Here is a 7,314-nt window from a genome sequence, read left to right on the forward strand (position 1 = left end):
ATTTGGAGTCTGTGCAGAGACTCTTTTCATAATGTTGAACCACCGTTCATTCCTCAACCATTAGGCTTAAGTGATGTTGAGAATCTTGCTTCCAGCCTTCTGCATTTCACCCTTAATTATATGTTCTGGGTCTTAAAACATCAGCCTCCTATTTTCAGGGGGCTCAGGATGTAGCGAACTCAGTTTCTTTTTATCTGCGCTGTGTTTGTCCCCTCCAAAAGATACAGCAGTTATCAACTTTAAATTAATGCTGTTCATACCCCAAGTACATGAAAGGCCTTTTGCAGACGGGAGGCCCCAGGTTGTTAGCACTGACTCTCACTGTGATGGGACACCAGTATTTGCTCTAATACCCCCCACTTTGTTAGCTGGAATTGGCACTTCCTGCTCCTGCAGGTTTCCATGTTAATTACTGTTGACTCACTATGGCAAGTATAAGGAGGTGGAGTCTGATAAGTCACGTCTACCCCGCTGATTTAGCAATAATTGACCTGCAGCTCCCTGTAAGGTTCCAACACCTTCTAACGGGGTGAAGTAACTGGAGAATGCTGCCATCTCATTAGAGTGGGCTTCAGCTTCTAGTGCCATCTTGCTGCCCTGCTGGGGAAAGTAACCCTGGGACCAGCCAAGCTTAGAATGGGGCTCATATACTATTATTTTGGAATAAACTCTCAGTAATAAAACCAGAGTTTATTAAATGAGAATTTAGGTTTTGTTTGAGACTGGACAGAGGCACCACTAGCTGTTATGCCCCGTGGGCTATATTTGGGACAAGTCATTTTACTGAGAGTTGCTTTAGAAAGACCTATTAAATTGCAGTATCTGCTAAGCCAGACTCTGTAATTGAGAATGAGAATTTAGTCATCAGCCTAACGCAGCCTGTGGTTTCTCTTGAGCGCAGGCTGCCAAATTATGATAAATTACGTGTGGTATTTTTGTGAAATAGGTTACATAGTAGAGAGAGGTCACGCTGAGAATACAAGCTCAATTTCTACTTGCATATGTTTGGTTTGAACTACAGTCCTAGATATTATGTGTCAGATCCTTATAATTTAACCTTTCTTCACAAAGAAAGACTTTTACTTGACTTTATCTGTAGCGATTTTTTCCCCCTGATCTTTCTGATGAAATCCTCGTTTAAATTTATGATTTGGGCTGTTCTTTTTTGTTTCTATCTGATATAGTATCTTATCCAACTACACTAGGCTAACTTAATAGCTGCAGCAAGTAAACATAGCACTTCACTCCCACCCCGATCCCACTATAGGGGTCCTGTCTACTAGTCAGATTCAAGCTGTAAAAAATTTATCATTCACTCTTTGATAGTTAGGTACCTAGTTGCCATTTTTATCAATGATTTTCACAGCCCCTTCATTGTAATCTTTCTTCAGCAGAGGAGGAAATTTATTCTTGACACTAGTTGATGATCAATCCTGAAGGAAAAGTATTGATACCCCTTGTAACTTTTATCCTAGCTGGAGTGATTTCAGATATTATTGTAGTCATAGTCCAGTCCTTTTTTTAAAAATTCACAATAAGCTATTTGCCTTAGTGACTTCCACAGGTTAATTTATTATTGCATTAAAAACTACTTCCGTTATTCCTCTCTCCTTACTTCTCTCCTCACCCAATTATGTCATCTATTTAATTTCTCCTGATATAAAACACCACCTCCCCTTTCTCAGTTTCTACTCTTTTTGCCATTTTCTGGACCTTTTCTGTTTCTGTCACGTCCTTAATGAAATGATGTGCCAAAATGGAGTGCTTTATTGAGGTGAACATGTACTAATGATTTAATATATGGAATCATAGAAGTTCCTTATTATTCTGTTAGGGCAATTTTTTCAAATTTCCAGATTTTCAAAAGCACCTAAGTGACTTAGGCCCAAGGCCTCAGGCACCTAACTCCCAGTGATTTCAATGGATCTTAATCCCTTAATGGCCTAAATTCTATTTTCAAAACGACAGGCTCTTAAGTGTTTTAATGTCTGATTAAAAGTCACTTAGGCACTTCTGAAAACATTACCCTAAAATCATGGTCCCAGCAAAGTCAATGGGAATACTGTCTACTGACTCCATATACTCCAGTGGGAGCAGGACATGACCCCTAACACAAAGCCAGTAAGTGAGTAGTATACTGTTCATCCTAAGGTTTTACTAGGTAGAGGAGGCTATAAAATTCAAGAGCAGGGATTCTCAAACAAGCCATCAGCCTGCACCCTCAAACCGTGCTTCTCCTCCAGCATTTATAATAGAGTTAAGTATAAAAAATATGTTTTTAATTTGTAAGGGGGGGGTTGCACTCAAAGTTTGAGAACCGCTGTTCAAGAGCAACAGGATACTATTTTATTATACATGGCCAATATGTATATTATGTCTAATATGTCTGCAAAGTAAAACTTTTCCGTGAAAAAATTATTTGAGGGACAATCCTGTAGCCTTTTTGTAAGCAAAATTCCTCTTGACTTCAGTGACCGATTCACCTCATGTTGAGATTGCTTTAAGGAAATGAATGAAAATGCTAAATTCATTTTCTTTCTGCCTGCTTCCCTTTCTAGATCATATTAAAGAGAAAAGGACAGTGTGCTTGGATAGAGAAAAGGACACGAGCATTAGCCATAATGTATATACCGTCAAGCCACACACAAAAATTCCCTCAGCAGTAAGACATCCACATACTGCATGTTAACAAGATGAAACGACGACTTGGAAATCCACTGCACACTGTTGCCTATATACTTTGTACATTTAATTGATATTTGTGCTGAGGTGATCTTATTGTCTAAATCTACAACATTGTCTATCTTTTCTAGCACAGAGGTATGCCTATATATTTAAATATGCATACATAGTCTATTTCCTACATAATCATATTTGTCATCTTGAAAAGACAGACTATGATGTAATCATAAATCTATTATGTATTGGTACGTCTGTAGACCAAGATATAATTTTTAAAGTAAGTTTATTTCTTTCAAGGTTTACAAATAACAAAGGTGCACCTTGTATTTAAAATTGCCATTATAGATGAGAGCGTGCATGCACAGTAATTTTTGTTTAAGAGTAATATTTTTAATGTAATAGATTGTAAGAAGTGGTAAGAGAGGTATCTGACAGAGATGAATGTGCCAAGCAAAACCACAACTGTGTATATTTTAAAGCACATCAATGGCTTTAAGTACCATGTTGTTAAGGATTTTCATGAAGTGCCATAGACTGTACATCAAATTAGAGTATTATTTCTGCAGTGTTATTTTCAGAGCCACATTTTTGCTTATTTTGTTAGTACTATTCAGTCAACGGCACCATTCTGTTTCAAAACCAAAGCTGTCTCAGAAATGGCTGATTCAGCCTATAATAAAAGTAGACAACAGAAAACCAAACTATCAATACAGATTAATGTAACACATACTGGACATATAAATATATATAAACTATTTTAAGGCATTGTAGTGTAAAATTTATGCATATTATACTGAATAACTCAATATACAAAAGGAAAAAGCTATTTCTGAGACACAATAACAAAAATGTTTGAGGAACTTATTTTGCTTCTATTTATAGCCTCTGTCAAAAGTCAAAAAAAGACTATAAATGCTTTGCAGAGATGAATTTCACTTTTGCTTAAATGTTTCATCAAAGTCACACTTCAAAATAGTGACTCTAAACAAAGAAGAAAGAAGCACTGACATCAGATGCACGATAAACCAAAATATGAAAAAAACTGATATGTTAATTAGCATAGAATTGGGTGGGTTAAATACCTGGGTGAGTTTTGTGATTTATTTTTTTTGTTCAGAGTAACTGCTTATAGCCTTAGAAAGCCTTTACAAAATAATAATAATAAAAAAATAGATGTGCATTCAAGTTTTTAAGAATGGATTCATCCAAAGGAATTCCTTTTTGTGGTTTGGATGTTGCAGTTAGTAAAGGATATTTTTGCTCTGTTCAGCAAACTGCTGAAGTGGGGGCCAGGTCACTGGTAGTATAGCATGGAATGGAAGAAGTGTGAGTTCAGTTATAGAACTTTCCATACTTCCAAGTTTACTGCAAGTTTTTATGCTTGAGAGATATGCTTTCTAGTATAAGAATGATGTGTTGATTTTACTGATTGTACTGTACATCTATTAAAGCCTTAGATTATTACATTACGGGTTAAAACCCATACCAATGTAATTTCAATCATGTTAAGAAAGTATAGATGACTTCACATGTTATTGTAGTTACTTACATTACAGAATATTACTTATTTTTTCTTGTTAAAATGTAGTTTTTATTTCTCACATTTATTAGATCATTTTCATTTTCTATTACCAGTTGAATACCATTTCAGTTTATAGAATTTTGTTTTATTAGACTATACTGATGACTTTTTCAAAATACAAAAAAAATAAAAAAATTAAAAAGTAGGTTTTTTCTTCATAACATATTCAGTTTTGAATTTACATGTAGTGTCATGAGTATTTGTATTATTGTTAACTAAATGATTTATATTTTACTGATTTAATATTACAATGTAAGAACGTCAGTCATTGTTAGTTCTTGTCTAGTTTTCATTAAAAGAACAAAGATCTTTTATATGGATATCTTATAATTATATAATCATTGCTAAGTAAGGAGTTCAGTTGTTGCTTTCGCAACAATCCTGGCAGACAATTGAATAATATTTTGATGATTTATTTTGTTTGTAATTAGTTATTATAAGAAAATCTAGTTCCTAGATATTAGAATAAAATTTATTTTCTACTGTATCCATTTCAAATGTTAAAATATTGTTTAAATATTTTTTGAAATCCCTGAATATCAGGCCTTGTTATAAATAAGCTGCATAATCAATAGATCAAGGGACTTTTTGTTGATAATCCAAATACTCAAAGTTTACGTAACAAGAATTAAAGCGTGTGTGCAAACTCTTGAGGGTTGATTATGCTGCAGTTTAGCATGTGGGAACGTATAGAGAGAAGGTTGACTTTTTGCACTTCTGTATATAGTCAAAAAAGAGAGAAACCTGTATAATAGTAAGATCTTATTTTGAATAAAAATGTCTATAATTACAAGGAGTTTTGTTAAGGCTAATAAAATGACAGGCTGAACAAAATTGCTTGCAAAAGTGGCACAGAGTTAGCACTCCATACCCCTTCAAAAAAGTTGCTTTGCTTTATGTGGACAGCTTGTAGTTTGCCAGGATTTTTTCAGCTGGAAAGATATGCCATCCTTCCAAGATCTCATGACTGACAAAAGCTCCACTGGTTCAAATCTGCCTGAAAATCATTACTTTAAAAAAAATTTTTAAAAAAAGCAGGTACTTCAAACCATCAAGGTGAAATCATGGATTAAATATTCCGTACATCATTCAAAAACTACTGCATGTTTAAAGTATCAAAAACAAAAAAAAAACAAAAAAAAACCAAAAAAAATAAAAAAAACAACCAACAACTATATTAAGGATATATTCTATTCAAAGCAGTTTCTGACAATTTCCGTGGTTTATTGTTCACAAAACAAAAATCTTCAAAACAGATATTGACTTTCACAAAAATTAAATCATGAACAGGCAAACCAAACAGCACACTGTAGCTGTAGTTATGTGATTATTTTTTATTGTAATGGTCCTGTTCTTTTAGCAGGTGAAAAACAAAAACCTATCAAATGTTACCATTTGAATGAAAAGCACTCAAGAAACCATGTAATTACATAAGCCAAAGCTGGAAATAAAAATGATTAGGTGATTATTTTATCTGGAATATTCAATATCCACACTGATTAATAACGTTGCACTTACTTGCAACCCTGCAACTTTCATCTGCTGAAAGGACAGATGTGCTTGGTTTTACTATTATGTAATCACAGACTTACTTTTTGCTTGTAGTTGCTGCAAATTATGTATTCTGTCCTGGGCTGCAATTTGTTTCCATGCTTATTTTATTATTACTGCTATAGTTGACCTTGCTGTATGGAAAAATAAAGTGAAATTGCCCTAATAAAACTTCTCTTTCTTAATTATATTTTTCTATTTCAGATTAAAAATTACATTTATTTTGTTTTGTGTGCATTTTTAATGGATTCACACATTTGTGTCCAAGGGGGAATTATTTACATGAAAAAGTTTCTGTCCTCACATTTTTATTTTACAGTGTACACCATATTATATATGCAATACAGACCATGAAACAGTCTATTATATCCAAATCAGACATTTACAGTCCTTTACAGACCTGTCCGTGCATTTCTGAAAATTCATTTTCTGCTTTCCTGACTTTATAGATTCATAGATTTTAAAGCCAGAAGATACTGTTTTGATCATCTGATCTAACTTTCTGCATAACACAGGCCAGTGAGCCTTACCCAGTAAGCTCTGCAAAAACGTCTGGTGGAGCTATAGCATATAGCAGAAAGATACCCAGTCTAGATCTAAAGAATTCCAGTGATGGAGAATCCCTAATTCAGAAGTTCCAATAGTTAATTACCCTCATGGTTCAAAACGTACACCGTATTTATGTAGCTTATTTATACTTTATCTGTGTACACCTTAGTTACACCTTATTTGTGTAGCTTCAGTTCACAGGCACTTCATAAAAGCAAAATATTAAAAGTAGATTATTTCCCTAAAGAAGGTTATTTCTGCTTCTGAGAATTATATTTATTCGGGGAGGCAAAGTACCAAATGGTTGAGGATTTTGTCCATTCAATGTTGTACACATTGGAGACATGAAGCCATATCATGCCAATCATTTTTGAGTAGCAAACCTTTGGGAAATTCTACTTAAAAATTGATGGTATTATACAGCACTGGTGCCCCCAAGAAAAATACCAACAATGTCTTGCCAGTTACCCATATAAGGGCAAATCCTAACTGTACCCCTGCAGGACCTTCCAAACTCTCATTTTTAATTAATTTGCTTTGTTTTTTAATTAGGTGAATTTTTGGCACCTGAGAACGGGAACTGATAGGACTAGATACAGTCAAGCAGAATGTGGCCATTGCCTGCGGAATTATCTCCACACTTAGCTCAGCCACTACACCTCCATCTTAAACCCTCATTCAGATCTGGTCATGTATCACTTTGGGATATGTTCTGGCTGTTGTCCAACAGGGCTCTATCTTGCAAATAGATTCACAAACAGATTTCCACTCCCATGTGGAATATCATTGAGGATCCATGTGTAAAATCTGTTTGCAGGATTCCACTCTCCACCCCACCCCACATCACCCTGTTTGTTAGCTGGCCAACCTGTGCTATGCAGTGTTACGTTCATGTGAGTCCCAGGATATCAGAGACACACGGTGGGTGAGGTCATATTTTTTACTGGACC

At 34.7% G+C, this 7,314-nt stretch overlaps 1 protein-coding gene across 16 annotated transcripts in view; it reads left to right on the forward strand.

Moving 5' to 3' along the window:
- The window catches only part of MBNL1 (muscleblind like splicing regulator 1), a 192,583-nt gene extending 186,578 nt beyond the window's left edge, over positions 1-6,005 (forward strand). For all 16 annotated transcript variants that reach the window (XM_050966018.1, XM_050966031.1, XM_050966029.1 and 13 more), the window contains one exon: positions 2,559-6,005. The gene's annotated coding sequence lies outside the window, so the exon portion shown is untranslated. The remainder of the gene's footprint in view (positions 1-2,558) is intronic.
- The last annotated feature ends 1,309 nt before the right edge of the window (positions 6,006-7,314 follow it).

This window comes from Gopherus flavomarginatus, chromosome 8 (assembly GCF_025201925.1).
Source record: "Gopherus flavomarginatus isolate rGopFla2 chromosome 8, rGopFla2.mat.asm, whole genome shotgun sequence".
NCBI classification, from domain to species: Eukaryota; Metazoa; Chordata; order Testudines; family Testudinidae; genus Gopherus; species Gopherus flavomarginatus.